A 15,878-nucleotide genomic window follows, 5' to 3' on the forward strand; every position below is an offset into this window, starting at 1 on the left:
TCTAATTAATACTTGTTTAGCCGCAGACACCAAGACCAAAGAAGGGGCTCAGCAGTGCCAGCAACGAGGGTTATTTTATTTTAGGTACTAAACGCGGGGTGGGGGTGGGGGGGGGTGGTAACAGTTACACAAACTAAGGTCCATTGATTTCCACTGAAACAAGGAGCAGGCGAATCTTTTCTACCTCCTCCAGCTGAAATATGCCGGCTGTTTTAAAAAACAAACAAGCCCGTCTTCAAACAGTGGGAAGGTTGGAGCAAAGCTTCGCTCCTCGCTGTAATTTCCAGCTACTTCTAGCCAAGATTTGATTTTTATTCCTGTCTTCTCGATTTTAGAATCAGGTCTCGCTCTGCAAGAGACCCATATGTCAGAGATCTTCGGTTGTGCGTATAAAAATCACATTTTCCCCAGACTGTATCCCAACTTTAACAAATCCCCAGCCTCAAAAAAGAAAGGCCTAGTAGGGCCTGTGATATAACCTAAATTGATATCCCCATAAATCTGCATAGTAATTCCAGAGCTATTATATTCATATATTCACATTTCGAATTCAAGGTTGTAGACGAAGTATAATTTTTAAAGAATGATTATTTATACTCCTTGGTGTCCAGTCTTGAGGGGGTCCAAAAAGAAGTGCAGACAGTTGTCGGAAGAACACAACCTTGGGGGAAAAAAAAAAAAAGCACATGCAATTTATTAAGGACGTTGGCATAGGGGCTACCTGACTGGAAGTTCAACATCAGAGACATTTGCTCTCATAATTAAAAACCACCAGGGAAAATTTTGAAAATCAAGTCTAATTAAGGTGTGTCCTTTGTGGGACTCCGGCCCCCGCCTAGTGTGAGCATTCATGAGCTTTTCACTTTGAAAACACCAGTTTAAGTTTACGGGGAAACAGACGCATTAAGATCTGGTCACAGGGGACCTCATGTAGTTTTCATGGACGCTGGAGCGGTCTTCTCAGAAACGAATAGGGCTGAAGTGACGGCATCTGATGACTGTCCCCGTGGCCGTCCCTGTTACGAATGGTCTCGCGGTTCTGGACCCGACCCCTACTCACAACGAGGGTGCAGCCTGGGTCTGGGAAACAATAGTTTTGCCTCCCAGGTGTTCTCCCTGGAACCTTATGTGGCAGGCCTGTCATTCCGGAGCTAATTAGGGGTTCTTTACGCACTCCCCGAAGCCCTTCTCTAAGAAAGAAGCTGTGTCCCAAAGCATTGGTGAGCGGCAGGGAGAAGGTGGACCCCTCACACCCCTGCAGCATCCCAGCATTCCCCAAGAATCTCTGTAAGAGCCACCATTTCAGCCACACTTTCTGGGTGGGGAAACCGAGGCCTACGAGTGAGACTGGCCCACCCCTCCTTGCAAAGAGCAAACGTCCTCACCCAGAAATGCCTGGCACAGCTGAGGGTGAGAAAGGGTCTTGCCCTCCTGCCCAAGGAGCCCACCAAGGATTCCTTCCAGGAATACGTGTTGCTTGGTCACGAAGATTGTCACCGATGTGTTTGTTGACGTTCATTGGTTCTTAGCACTAACTCTGAGCTCCTTCTATACCAACAATTCTCACACTTTTGGGTCTGAGGACCCTCTTACTCCCTTAAAAACTAAGGACCCTAGGGGCGCCTGGCTGGCTCAGTCAGTGGAGCATACGACTCTTGACCTGGGGGTTGTGAGTTCGAGCCCCACACTGGGTGTAGAGATTGCTTAAAAATAAAATCTTTTAAGATTTTCTTTTTATTTTTAAGTAATCTCTAGACCATCTCGAGTTGTGGGGCTCGAACTCACAACCTGGAGATCAGGAGTGGCACGCTCCCCGGACTGAGCCAGGCAGGCGCCCCAGGAACTTTTGTTTATGTAGATCATACCTATCAATAATTACCAAATTAGGAATTAAAACAAATGTTAACAATATGCAATAATGCACTTAAAAAATAATGTAACAAACCCATTATACAACAACATAAAATAACATTTTAATTTTTTTTTTATATTTATTTTTGAGAGAGAGAGAGAGAGACAGTGTGAGCAGGGGAGGGACAGAGAGAGAGGGAGACACAGAATCCGAAGCGGGCTCCAGGCTCCGAGCTGTCAGCACAGAGCCCCACGCGGGGCTCGAACCCACAGACTCTGAGATCATGACCTGAGCCGAAGTCAGACACTTTTACCGACAGAACCACCCAAGGTGCCCCCATCAAATACCATTTTAACGAAAACGAACTTTTTCAAAAAGTGAGAAGAATGATTATTTTGCATTTTTGCAAGTCTCTTTATCTGGCTTAACGGGAGGCAGCTGGATTCTCATATACGCTTCTGCGTTCCGTCCATTCGGAAACCTCTGGAAAATTCCACCCAGCCCGCAGAACCGAAGGAAAGTGAAAAAGACGAGTAACACTTTACCGTCATCATGAAAATAGCGTTGAGCTAAAGGGCCCTCTGAAAGGGTCAGACCATACTCGGAGAATCAAAGGGCCCTTCCCTGTGTCTCTCCCAGGGCCTCCCAGACGGAGCAAGACGCCAACCCCCTACGGCCCAGGGGAATCTTATCAGCTCATCTCTTTAGTATCCTGTGGTTTCCTTTTCTGTCTGCCTCATGGTTCCTTCTCAGAAACTTACAAACATGCAGACAGCCCCCACTTCCCTTTTGGTAAAACCCATCTTGACCCCACTTGTGAAGGCTGCTGGCTTATCTCCTTCCCTGTGCAGCCACCCTTCTGGAAGGTGCTGTCTGCCTCCTTATCTCTACTTCTACCTCCTTGCACTCCTCACCCTAACAGAGCTTCACTCCTGGATGGACGGGCTTGTAGACAGGTCTCCAGCTTTATTCCTACCCAGCCCCCGGGCGGCCCCGAGCACTGGTTCCTGGGCACCAAGCCTGGCTGCTCCGTGAGGCACCTGTGGGATCCCACCTGGCAGTCGGTTTGGGGCCGGCCTCCGGAACGGCTGGTTTTAAATTTTTTTTTTTTTTTAAACGTTTATTTATTTTTGAGACAGAGAGAGACAGAGCATGAACGGGGGAGGGTCAGAGAGAGGGGGACACAGAATCTGAAACAGGCTCCGGGCTCTGAGCTGTCAGCACAGAGCCCGACGCGGGGCTCGAACTCACGGACCGCGAGATCGTGACCTGAGCCGAAGTCGGCCTCTTAACTGACTGAGCCACCCAGGCGCCCCTAGGAACGGCTGGTTTTAAAAGCTCCCCAGGTGAACCAGGAAATAGAGCATGGGAGAAAGGGAATAAGGTGTCCGACTGAAGAGATCTGGAGACTTGTGGTCCTGAATTGATTTGGAAATTCCAGTAGGTACTCCTGAGGTCGTTCTTACTTAAAAAAAAGTAAATAAATAAACCTTGGGGCACCTGGGTGGCTCAGTTATTAAGCATCTGACTTCCGCTCAGGTCACGATCTCATGGTTCGTGAATTCGAGCCCTGCATCGGCCTCTGTGCTGACCGTGTGGAGCCTGCTTGGGACTCTCTCTCTCTCTCTATCTGCCCCTCCCTTGCTCACACTTTCTCTCTCTCTCAAAATAAGTAGATAAAACTTAAAAAAAAAAAAAAAAAGAAGCCTTGCTGTGTCTACTGGAAACGCCTACATACGATGAACATCTGTAGTGCCTACATTAGGGCTTCTGAATATCACATCCCCCACCCTCTCCCCGTAAAGCAAAAGGTGGCTCCCCAGAGAAGGCTGATCCCAGGTCTGGGGACGAAACTGAGCATCGTGACCCTGGAGCGTCTTGTCTTACCAGGAAGCAAGGCTGTAATCAACGGCTCTGGAGGCTCTGTCCAGAGCTAAGGCAGAGCCTGGACGATTCAAACAGCATCCGAAGTGGTAACTGCAATGGCTCAAAACACTTCAATTATCTTGAAACCTATTCGATCACAGTGTTCTTTGAAAAAGTACATTGATTATTTTGGAAACATGCTAAGGAACCCAATGCGTTATTTTCAAAAACTGGCAGAGAGGGGCTCCTGGGTGGCTCAGTCGGTTGAGCATCCAACTCCTTTATTTTTTTGGGGGGGGGGGATTTTTTTTTAAGTTTATTTATTTATTTTGAGAGAGAAAGCACAAGCAGGGGAAGGGGGAGAGAGAGAGAGAGATAATCCCAAGGAGGCTATGCACTGTCCACGCAGAGCCTGATGCAGGGCTCAAACCCAGGGACCACGAGATCATGACCTGAGCCGAAGCTGAGAGTTGGACTCTTAACTGACTGAGCCACCCAGGCGCCCTGCATCTGACTCTTGATTTTGGCTCAGGCCATGACCTCAGGGTTCATGGGACCAAGCCCTGGGTCGGGCTCTGTGCTGACAGCATGGAGCCTGCTTGGGATTCTTTTTCTCCCTCTCTCTCTGCCTCTCTCTCAATCTCTCTCCTCTCTCTCTCTCTCTCAAAAAATAAATAAATAAGCTAAAAAAAAAAAAAAAACCGGCAGAGAGGGAAAAGAATCACGCATCTATTGTCTTGACTTTCCTGTACAAACTACACCTCAGTATAACCAAATAATTGATGAGGGGAAACTTCTCTTCACAGAAGGTTTGCAGCTGATGCACGAAGAAGAAAGATGATGGGCTTGGAACACTGTCACTGAGCAGCCCTTAAGGGGGTAACGGATCTGGGCACTGAGCATCCCTGGCTGAGAACTTCACAGACAAAGCAGAGGGACCACCCAGCATTCCGTGCTTCCTTGTGGAAGTCCACAATGCTACCAGTGAAATGTTCTCGCCGGAAAATCGAACCCGAATCTGATTAAGCCTCTACGTCGCGGGTTGGCACATGACATCGGGGGACCAATTCAGCCCCGCTGCCTGTTTTTGTGAATAAAGCTTTATTGAAACGTAGCCGTGTCTGTTTCAGTAGTTGCTACAGGGACCATGTGGCTTCGAAGGCTAACATGTTTACCGTCTAACCCTTTGCAGAAAGTTTGCCAAGTCTTGTTACAGATCAAAAGAGTCCCGAGACCCTTATCAGTCATTTGCAGCACAGGGATCTTCTTTGGCTCATGACTAAACAAAAAGGAAAAGTTACTTGTAAGACAATTAGAGAAATTTGAACACTGGTTGGATGATGTTATGGAACTATTATTGATATTTTTAGAGTATTTTAGAGTAATATTTTTAGAGTAATGGCATTGAGAGTGTGTGTGTGTGTTTAACAGATATTATTTAGATCAGACATGCTGCAATATTTATGAATGAAACGAGATTTATTTCAAAATAGTATCGGTTGGCAGAAAACATGCCAGTCCTCTCAGTGAAATATATACTCCTAATAATAAGTGTTAGCAGGCACCATGATCATTCTCATTTTACAAATGAGATACGGAGGCAGAGATGATCTGTTTTTTGTGTGGGTTTTTTTCTTTTTCTTTCTTTCTTTCTTTTTTTTTTTTTTTTTTTTTTTTTTTTGAGGGATCGTGCGAGCAGAGGAGAGGGGCAGAGGGAGAGAGAAAATCTAAAGCAGGCTCCGGGCCCAGCGCAGAGCCCAACACGGGGCTCCAACCCACGCCCCTGGGATGGTGACCTGAGCCAAAATCAAGAGTCAGCAGCTCAACCAACTGAGCCTCCCAGGCGCCCCCGGAGTTGATATTTGACTGCTGAGTGGTGGGACTGGGATTCAGATTCTGGAGACCTCACAGCCTGTGCTCCTTATCATGTGACCTTTCTGAGAGACCACAGGATGGTCCAGCTGGAGAGGACCCCAGAACACGGGCCCGGGGAGCGTACAGAAGGTGAGGAGGGCCAGGTGATCCTGCAGAAGGCATCCCCGTGGCTCGTTTAACAGACATGCTGAGCCGTCCTTTGTGCCACTGACCACATCAGAGCTGGAGCCACATGGGACAAATAGCCCCTTCCATCAGAGATGACAGGTTAGCAAGGTCACACCACAAATACATTTTCTTTTTGGAAACACGACTCCAGCTCAGGTGGAGGAGAGATGGGTGGTGGTGAGCCCAGAGACAGGAGGACCGATTAGAAGGCTGCTGCAAGAATCCATGAGGAGGGGACAAGGGGCACAGAGAGGGAGCAGTTAGCATTTAGCGTGGAGAGGGTAGGACTCACCAGCGCTGTCCAGACAGGTGCACAGCGGCTCCTTCCGTGTGCTCAGTGCCCACTCACTGCCGCTAAGTTTTCGCAGCGATGTGACTCTTGCACAGTGACAAGCAGGCAGGGCAGATGTCCCCGTTTCGGAGGGACAGCGAAGGACAGCGGCGCTGAGGTCCCGCCGCGTCCTGGGCGCTGACTGCGTCCTCTGTCGCTCCGGGGCAGGCGTCCCGTGTCCGTGCCGCGGTGGGGGGCGCTGAGGATCTGCCTCAGATCCCAGCAGACAACGATGAGCTGGATCTGAAGCCTTCGCCAGCCGCCGAAGCCTGGGTTCTTCTACCTGGACGAGGTTCCCTTCTCAAAGGGACGAATCAGGCACATTTTAGCACAGGAGGAAATAAGACTCACGTCAGGCTTCCCTTTAAATACCAACTATCCTGGGGCGCCTGGGTGGCTCGGTAGGTCAAGTGTCTGACTCTCGGTTTCGGCTCAGGTGATGATCTCACGGTTCGTGAGTTCGAGCCCTGCGTCGGGCTCTGTGCTGACAGCGTGGAGCCTGCTTGGGATTCTCTGTCTCTCTCTGTCTCTCTCTGTCTCTCTCTCTGCCCCTCCCCTGCTCAAGCTCTTTCTCTCTCTCTCCCAAAATAAGTGAATAAACATTTAAAAATTTAAAGAAAGGAATAACTCACCAGTCTATTTCACCTATATTTTATGTTCACACAGGAATGGCCAAGTAGGACTATAAACCTCTTTCAAAGATACAAAACAAAACCCCTAAGTGATAAGAAAGCCTCATGTCATGGGGTAATGGTAACATATCTTTTTCTTTGTGGTTCACGAAATGATGGTTCTTTCTGCTCAGGTGTGTATTTGACCATCGTGAGAGTCAACGGCACAGAACAACCTATGTGGGCGTACTCGCTAGGTAGGGATCAGTCAACGTTTACCTTCCCCGAAAATGTCTTGGATGTTAAGACTTGCCCCTGGGCTGTGTGTTTCTGGGATCTGGGGGGTGCCTACCCGAGCTGTCAGCCTTCCTCAGCTCCAGGGCTTGGTCAGAATGGCCTCGTTCCCTCTCTGTAACCACGGGGCTCCGTCCTTCCCATTGTTCTGGGAACCGCTTCCAGTCCTCATTCTGGAGACTGGGGTTTGGTTGGGATCCCACAGGTGATGCTGGGTGGGGGGACAGATGCCACAGAACATCCTTCCGGAGTTCACAGCTCTCCTGCGTACTTGGAATTTTACATCATCACGATTCATTGATATTAACACCAAGGCAGGCGGAGTCCCTGAGTGGCGGAATCAGAAGCGGGTTGGTGGCCACAGACGACGTCTTCTTTACTGTGTCGTATTTGTTTTGGTCAGCTTCTGAAAGCCGCTTTGCGTCCCTTTCGCAGTGAAAGTCTGGAGGAAGACAAATTCGAGCATCTGTTTGGACAGGGGCCATTTGGAGAACGGGACTGTCCTCTGTGTGGATTTATGAGTTTGTCGGAGCACAGAATAGGGGTGCAGAAGGGAGGCAGTGGAGGAGACAAACAAGGAAGAAGGTGCGGAGAAGAGGCAGGCGAGTCTCTGCCCCCCTCCCCCCCTGCTCCCAGTGTCAGTCAGATCTGGGTCATCTCCGCTGGAAGGAGAAGTAATGTGGCCTGGAAACCACCCCCTCAAGGTCGGGGTACAGAACCCCATCCCCAACCAACAAGCTCAGGGTACGACGGCCCACGGTGGGTGGTCCGGGCAGGGTTGGAGGAGAAGGCAGGTGGTCCCCTAGACCACAAAGAGGCAGGGCCCTCCCTGTACCTAAAGTAGCCAAGCCTAACATCTGACCTGCTTGCCCCTGTGGGCTGCCTGCTGGGGGATGGGGGTACAACTCCTGGCCTGGCAGGTCCCTTAGTGAACAGCCAGGACCCAGAGGGGAGAGGACAGGGCTGCAGGTCACATGGGGATCCCATAACAAAAAGGAGGGGGAGGGAGGCTGGGGCAGCCCCGAAAGGCCCAAGCTTGTCTGGCCCCTGCCAAGAGCTTCTCTGGTGTTTCCCTGTGACCTCTTAGAGACATGCCTGGAGTCCCATCAGCAGAGGGAGGCTGGAAGGGTGGGTGGGCAGATCTGGAGCAGCTATGGGAGCACTCAGTAGAAACATCAGAAGTCCCATCGGAGTGCTGCGCACAGGGTGGCCGGCAGCCTTTGCCTGCAGAGTCAAGGGCTCAGGACCACCCGCTGGGCTCAAAATGGCAGCCGCTCTTAGCCATTGCCCACCTGTCTCCATGCTGTCTCTGCACCATTTCCAAGGAGAAGCATGTCAGCTCACCCCACCCCCAGGTTCATTCTCCGCCCTCCCCTGGAGACCCCCACTGGTTACAGAGAGAGTCCAGGCTAGCCCCCCAGATGCATCGGTCTTAGCGTTTGCTTACGTGCGCAGACAATGAGAAGCTCCCAGACTCACGAGGAGAGTCTGGCTGAAAGAGGGCCATGGAGCCAATACTTCCTGAGCTAACTTTGAGCTAACATTGTTTCCCCCTCAGGGAAGTCTCAGAACCTATTACATGAAGGAAAGAAGAGATTTTACTGTGTTTATTATTTTTTTTTGTTATTTTTTAAAAATTTCTTTTAATGTTTATTTTTGAGAGACAGAGCATGAGCAGGGGAGGGGCGGAGAGAGAGGGAGACACAGAATGTGAAGCAGGCTCGAGGCTCTGAGCCGTCAGCACAGAGCCCGACGCGGGGCACGAGCTCAAGAACTGCGAGATCGTGACCCGAGCCGAAGTCGGACGCTCAACCGACTGAGCCACCCAGGCGCCCCGAGATTTTACTGTTTTGAAAAGAATGGGCACTTGGAGCTCCAAGAAGAGTTTTTCGGAGAAAGAGGCATAATGTTTGAGAAGAAATGAAAAGCTGAGTAGGGACAGCAGCAGGCAGAAAGGAGAGAGCTGAAGCCCGTTGTGCTAGATCAGCCGGTCAACATAACTCTCGTAACTTGGGGAATTGTTACAACCCCAGAGCAAAAGGGCCGGGGAGGGAGAGCCACGAAAGGCAGTATTTACGACCGAGGGAAACCCACCAGATCTTGTCTTTGACTTTGCAGAAGTCCAGGGAGAAGGAAGCTGGCGGAGGTGAAGACACCTACGAGAGTTCCTTGAGCTGCAGACGTCAGACCACAAGGGTTCCCCAACGTCTGGGTGGGGTGATTTCAAAAGGCACTTGGGAATTCCAAAGATACACAGGAAATTGTTTGCACTGTGTGCCCCACGACAGGGGCTCCTCTCTCGAATACCGAGTGGCGGGAGACAGGCGCAGAACGCACCCAAGGTAAAAAGAGATCGGTCCCAGATTCTGTCCTTCCCGCGGGAGGGAGGGGAGGACAGCACGGGGTGCGGGGAGGGGAGGTGTACAAGCGAGAGTGACCTAGGGTAGCGTTGAGCTTGCGGTTGAATCTGGACAGCTGTGGACAATATGACCAGAAGACGTGAGTCGTGTGACGCTTGAGAAAGAATTCTTGAAACAGAAGAGGCTGGTGGAGAACCAAACTGCTGGAAGTTTCACCTAGCTCTCCTAATTGGGCGGGAGGGGGGTGGGAAATGGGGGAAGGAGGAGGAAGAGGCCTAAGTCTGGCCTGGGTGGGGCAGGGCCGGGTGGGGCTGGTGGCCGGGAGGGTGGGGAAGGTTATCTGAAGAGGGAGGGACACCACCCTGGTCACACTGGGACTGAATTCTGAATCTGTTTTGCCTCCTGACGCGGCCTTCCCCGTCTTCGAGGGGGGAGATAAAGCCTATTTCGTTGGACACTGGGAAATTAAGACACAACACATGCCAATCATCTCACACGGGGCTGGCACATTTTAAGCACTTTAGCTATTATTTTATTTTGTTTATTTAAAAAAATTTTTTAACGTTTTTTTTTATTTTAGAGAGACAGAGTATGAGCAGGGGAGGGGCAGAGAGAGAGAGAGGGAGACACAGAATCCGAAGCAGGCTCCAGGCTCTGAGGCGTCAGCACAGAGCCCGACGCGGGGCTCGAACTCACAAGCAGTGAGATCACGACCTGAGCCGAAGTCACACGCGTACCCAACGGAGCCACCCGAGCGCCCCGTTACAGTTGTTGTTATTGATGGTGATAGGAAAACATAGGCCAAACCATATTTAAAAAATTTTTTTTAATTTAAAAACCTAGGATTTCAGTGATGTCATTATGAAAAATTACCAGAAACTTGGGGAGCCCGCTGGCTCAGTCGGTAGAGCATACAACTCTTGGCCTCGGGGTCATGAGTTCAGGCCCCATGTTGGGCATAGAGCTTACTTTAAAAAAAAAAAAAAAAAAAAAAGGTTACCAGAAACTCTTTCAATGTACCCTTCTGGGCGTGTGCGGGCCTGGTCCTGTGGAAGGAGCCACCTTCCGGAAGCCCTGGGAGAAGAGGGTGGGGTTGGAGCCTGGCTGACCAGGGCTGGGTTGGGTCAGTTATGGTGGGTGGGGTTCGTTTGCTGTTTTTCTGGAAGGTTGGGGCTCTTTCCCCTCAGGTGGGTGGGGGCCGAGTCCAGAGCCAACAAGAAAGTCACAGGAAAGTTATGCTTCCTGCAAAGAGCAGGATGGAGGCCTGTTTACACAGCGGGACGGCAAGTATTCGTTTTTATTTTTTTTAATTTTTTTTATTTTTTTAACGTTTATTTATTTTTGAGACAGAGAGAGACAGAGCATGAACGGGGGAGGGTCAGAGAGAGAGGGAGACACAGAATCTGAAATAGGCTCCGGGCTCTGAGCTGTCAGCACAGAGCCCGAGGCGGGGCTCGAACTCACGGACCATGAGATCATGACCTGAGCCGAAGTCGGACGCTTAACCGACTGAGCCACCCAGGTGCCCCAAGTATTCGTTTTTAAACCATAGTCACAGGATTTGAATGACAAGCCAACGAGGTACACAGCTGCTCCCTTCAGCCATCCAATCTCCAGCAAAGGCCCACCCATACTCTTGCCTGATGTGGAGAAAGGGGCCAGAGTGGCCGCTCCCAGAGACCCGGGCACCTGGGGCTCTCACCTGGACATCCCTCCCTTGGGTCACTTGGGACAGTGGGGGTTTGGTTTTGAAAGAAAATCCTCTAATGCATCTGTACTTTACAAGGGCAGGGAACAGTAGCGTTCCAGTCACGAAATGGAAACAATCTTGCCCTACTGGTTCTGGAAGGCTGGAGGCTGGCTGCTTTCTATTTCCGAATGTCGCCATTGGGTGGTGAACTCGCCTTTCCGGCAAGTGACGGCTGCAGTGTTTTTATTTTTCCAGCTCTTGGTGATAACCTTGGGCCGGGGCATTTTGTACTTGAAGGTGGAGGCTAAATAACTAAGTTCCTATCCTTGAGGACCCGTTGTCACCACATGGGACATTGAGCCTGATGGAGTCCCTTGATGGAAACCACGTGTGGACCCTGGGGACGGGCTTGCACAACCCAGGGAAGGACAGTCAAGGTTATGAAAATCATTTTTGGCTCGGCGCCCCAGAATGGAGTCTGGGGGCTCCCGCCTGACCTGAGCCCTCGGTAGCATTTGATCCAGGGCTGACCATCCCGCCTCCGGTCTCTTTTCTCCTGACTGTCTGCCACCCCTGCCCCGGTTTCCCTCTGTCCTCGGGCCTCAAGCCCAGGAGATGCCGGCTCCAAGCGGTACTTGGTCCGCCCTGTGGGGCTCTCCCAGAACCTTGAAGAAGGTGGCCTTGAAGTAGCCCATCAGTGAGCAGGAGTCACCAGCTCAGCCCAGCCGTCTCTGCCTCAGCTCCCAACACGGAGACCCCGCGGCCGCTGCCCCCAATGGGACACCTCCAATTCAACATGGCGGTCACAGTGGGGACTTCTTCCGCTCCCTCTGGACCTGCCCCTGTGACGACCCCCACACGTCACCCCCTCACTTCCCACAGGCCCTGCTCAGAGGGTGCCCCTCTCTTTTCCAGTCCCAGCCAGCCAGCCCCCTCCCCACCCTGCCCAGGGGCCCCCAGACCCTGAGGCTCCCCTGCCATTTTGTGTGGCAACCTCCCTTCCCAACTTCCTCAATTTACCCCCTCCCTCCCTCTCCCTACTCCCCCTACTTCCTCCTCCCCACCCCTGCCCCTCACCCCTCTCCCTTCCTACTTACTCTCCCCCTCCCTCCCCCTTCCTTTACTTCCTCTAACCCTTTCCCTCCCTCCTCACTCTCCCCTACCCCCTCCTATTATCCCCTGTCCCTCCCTCCTTTCCTTCCCTCTTCCTTTCCCTCCATAGCGCTTACACTTTATAATAAACCATACAGATGAGTCCCTCATTCTCTTTGCAATCCACCGTCCCCTGTCTCTCTCTGGGGCACACCTCCCTCCCGCAGCACATAAGGTCCACGCGGGCCGCAGTCTTTGCCTGTTCTGTGTACAACGCATCCCAAAGGCCCAGGACAGAGGTTGGCACGCTGAGGTGCTCAGCGCATATTTATTGAACTAGTGAAGGAAGGAAGGAATTACAGGGGTCCCCAGATCCCCCCAGGTCTTCTCCTGCTTCCTGGAGTCCCAGCATATCGTGTTCCCCGGGTGGTCCTTAGAAGTCCTCTTGGCCCCTGTGGGCTGTGCTGGGTGCACCACCGGCTGCTCTCGGGAGTGGGAGGCCGCATCCCTCCTGGTGGGGTGCGAGGCCCTCTACTCTAGAACGAGGCAGAACCTTGGACCCAGCACCCGTGGTTGGAACCTGTTCTTCATCTTCTGGCAGGAGAACAAAAGAAAAGACTATCAAGAAAAGGCTAGAAGCACAAGCTGAGGACATCTTGCTGAGGGAGCCTTGCTCCCTTCCTTCCTGCAGATGTTAACAAGAATATCCTGGTAAATAAAACTTTTATTAAACATAACGTCTTGGGGGGGGAGGGCACCTGGGGGGCTCTGCGAGTTGAGCGTCAGACTCTTGATTTGGGCTGGGGTCATGATCCCAGGGTCACGGGATCGAGTCCCGCCCGAGCGGGGCTCTGCACTGAGCGTGGTCCAGCCTTGAAGTTCTCTCTCTGTCCCTCTGACCCTCTCCCTCACTTGTACTCTCCTGTGCTCTCTCTCTCTCTCTCTCTCAAAATAAATAAATAACTAACGCCATAGGAGTTTAAGTGATTTGCTTTTAAATATTTCTTTATTTGCTTATTTTAAATGTTTATTTGAGAGAGTGGGCGATAGTGGGAGTGGGAGAGGGGCAGAGAGAGGAGGAGAGAGAGAATCCCAAGCAGGCTCCGCACTGTCAGCACGGAGCCAGACTCAGGGCTCAAACCCACAAACCGTGAGATCCTGACCTGAGCTGGAATCGAGAATTGGACACATAGCCAACTGAGCCACCCAGGCGCCCTTAAGTGATTTTCAAGTGAGTGGGCGTGGAAAGTTAATTTTGGGGGGAAGAGTGATACAATCTTTCACCACTTTCTCCCTAAATATTAAGGGTATTCTCTAGCTCCTCTCTTACACGTTCCTACAAATGCGATTGATTCACAGGTTCTGTATGGGAAACACTTTTCCTTTTTTTTTTTAATGTGTCCTTATTTTGAGAGAGAGAGAGGTAGGCCAACAGGGGAAGGGCAGAGATAGAGGGGGACAGAGGATCCCAAGCAGGCTCCAGGCTGTCAGCACAGAGCCCAATGGGGGGCTCGAACTCACGAACTGTGAGATCATGACCTGAACCAAAGTCATATATTTAACTGACCAAGCCACCCAGGCGGCCCAGGAAACACTTTTCTAAGGCATGGTTCTTTTAAGTCTATTTATTTCTCGCTCTGACAATTTCTCATATGATATACATTTGTCTTATACACTTTAAGTATACTTTATATACTTTAAAAAATCTTTTAAAAGTCCTTGGGACCCCTCGGTGGCTCAGTTGGTTGAGCGTCCGACTTCAGCTCAGATCATGATCTCGAGGTCCATGGGTTCGAGCCCCGCGTCGGGCTCTGTGCTGACGGCTCGGAGCCTGGATCCTGCTTCGGATTCTGTGTCTCCCTCTCTCTCTGCCCCTCCCCCGCTCGCATTCTCTCTCTCTTGCTCTCAGAAATACACATTAAAAAAAATAAAATAAAAAGTCCTTATGTTCTTTTGGAATTAAGATACGCAAGCTCTGTGAGGGGGTCTGGTCATGGAATCTCCGGGTACAAGGTTTTCGACTGTACCTGCCGCGGGAGAGAACACAGGAAGATGCTACGTGTACCCAGAGTGCCGCGTGCCTGGAAATCCTGCCGGGAAGGAAGCAGAAGGGGAAAACAGAGACGCACTACATTGCATATGGGCCCATTCCCAGTCTGTTTATCTGTCCCGTACGTGGCCCAGCTGTCTTCTTCGCTTTTCACTCCTTGGCACGTTCTGAGGCTCGAGCGGGTATCTTCTATCAACCAGGCCAACCGGCCCTACGTGCAAACATCTGAAGTAAAGCCAAGAACCCGTGCGACGGAGGCGGGCTTGGGAGGCTGGCCAGCGTTTACTGGAGGGCCTCGCCTTTACCGCGTCATTTACAAACCATCGACCCGGTGTCCCAGAAGAGGAAATTATGGGGCAGAGGGGTTAAGTCGGTAACCCCTGGGGAGGCACCTGGTGCGGGGTGATCTCGTGCCGAGAGCCTTTTGCACAATGTAACATCCTACACCCATTTAAGGAAGGCACCGGGGCTCCGGTATCTGTGCGTCTGTAGAGGAGAGGAAGAATGAATTACTCCAATGCCCGAATAAAATATTCTACTGCATGAGTATTCTACGATATCTGGAAAACAATATTGCGAGGCATGGTGAACAGTATCGTTAAGGGCTTCGCTAGTGACCGTGGAGCTCTTACTCTATAAGAGGAGCTGCCTATGTGTCCCCACTGTCACAAGAGGCCCAAGGTCCCCGCACCATCGCCCTACAGGTGAGGAGACCCCTTGCTGGGCCCCGGTCACCTCTGCAGAGGTATCCTCGGCTCCTGCCGGCCAGGACTACCTCTGTCTACATCTCCCAGAGAGCAGCGCCAGCCCGGCTCGCTCTCTCCCCTCCTGAGAAGCACGGCCGAGTCCGGCCGTTACCCGAAGCCGGGTTCGCCTCCTCAAGCCAGAAGGCACAACATCCAAGCCCAGGAATAGGACAAGGAAGGCCGTTCCTGGAACAAGCGAAGGAGAACACGGGGGAACTGTCCCAGAGCAGTGTCTCCTCAAACGACAAACGGGGGCACGTGCTCAGCTAAGGATGATGCATGTGCAAGAAGGGGCTTGCCCCATGGGGCGTGCGGCCGGGAATTGGGGCAAAGGCCATCGTAAGGTGACAGAGTCCAGGTCCCCATGATGGAAGCCCTGGGCTGGCCAGGGTGTGGGGCCATCAGCCCACTGGCTCCCGCTGGTCTGGGATCTGAGCGCTCGTGGGGGGTTAGATCCTACACTGGTAACTCAAGAACGTGTGGCGCCAGTCTGCACGTTGGAACCAGCTCGGAGGCTGATGGATTGTCCCTGATGCCATTAAGGCAACCTCCTGGCCTGATGGTGGCTGCTCGTTCTTGCCTTCTTTTCTTCCCTGGACATGGTTAACTGCTGGGGGCTGTTCTGGAGTTCCAACATATCCCAGGAGGCTCTGCGAAAATGTGCTTGGGGCAAATAGAGCCCGTGAGGCATGTGGTGTGTGTCTCCGTGGACGGGGGTCCCCAGATGTGGGGTGACAGTCGGGTGGAAGCCGGTTTGCCCAGGGGGTCGTAGGTTCACCTGAGGTAGAACCAAGGAGACAGAAGTTTACTGAACACACCGCAAGGGATTGGGGGGCAGGACAGAAGAGGAGGGACCGCAAGGGATTGGGGGGCAGGACAGCAGAGGGGGGACCGCAAGGGATTGGGGGGCAGGACAGCAGAGGGGGGACCGCAAGGGATTGGG

At 51.8% G+C, this 15,878-nt stretch overlaps 1 long non-coding RNA gene across 1 annotated transcript; it reads left to right on the plus strand.

Annotated features, from left to right (window-relative positions):
• The first annotated feature begins 9,170 nt into the window (after positions 1-9,170).
• Positions 9,171-14,722, plus strand: LOC107180397. The gene is made up of 3 exons (XR_001511166.2): positions 9,171-9,339; positions 12,741-12,850; positions 14,104-14,722. It is a non-coding gene; the product is annotated as an uncharacterized LOC107180397 (long non-coding RNA).
• Positions 14,723-15,878: the final 1,156 nt, after the last annotated feature.

Source organism: Panthera tigris, chromosome C2, assembly GCF_018350195.1.
Source record: "Panthera tigris isolate Pti1 chromosome C2, P.tigris_Pti1_mat1.1, whole genome shotgun sequence".
In the NCBI taxonomy this organism is placed as follows: Eukaryota; Metazoa; Chordata; class Mammalia; order Carnivora; family Felidae; genus Panthera; species Panthera tigris.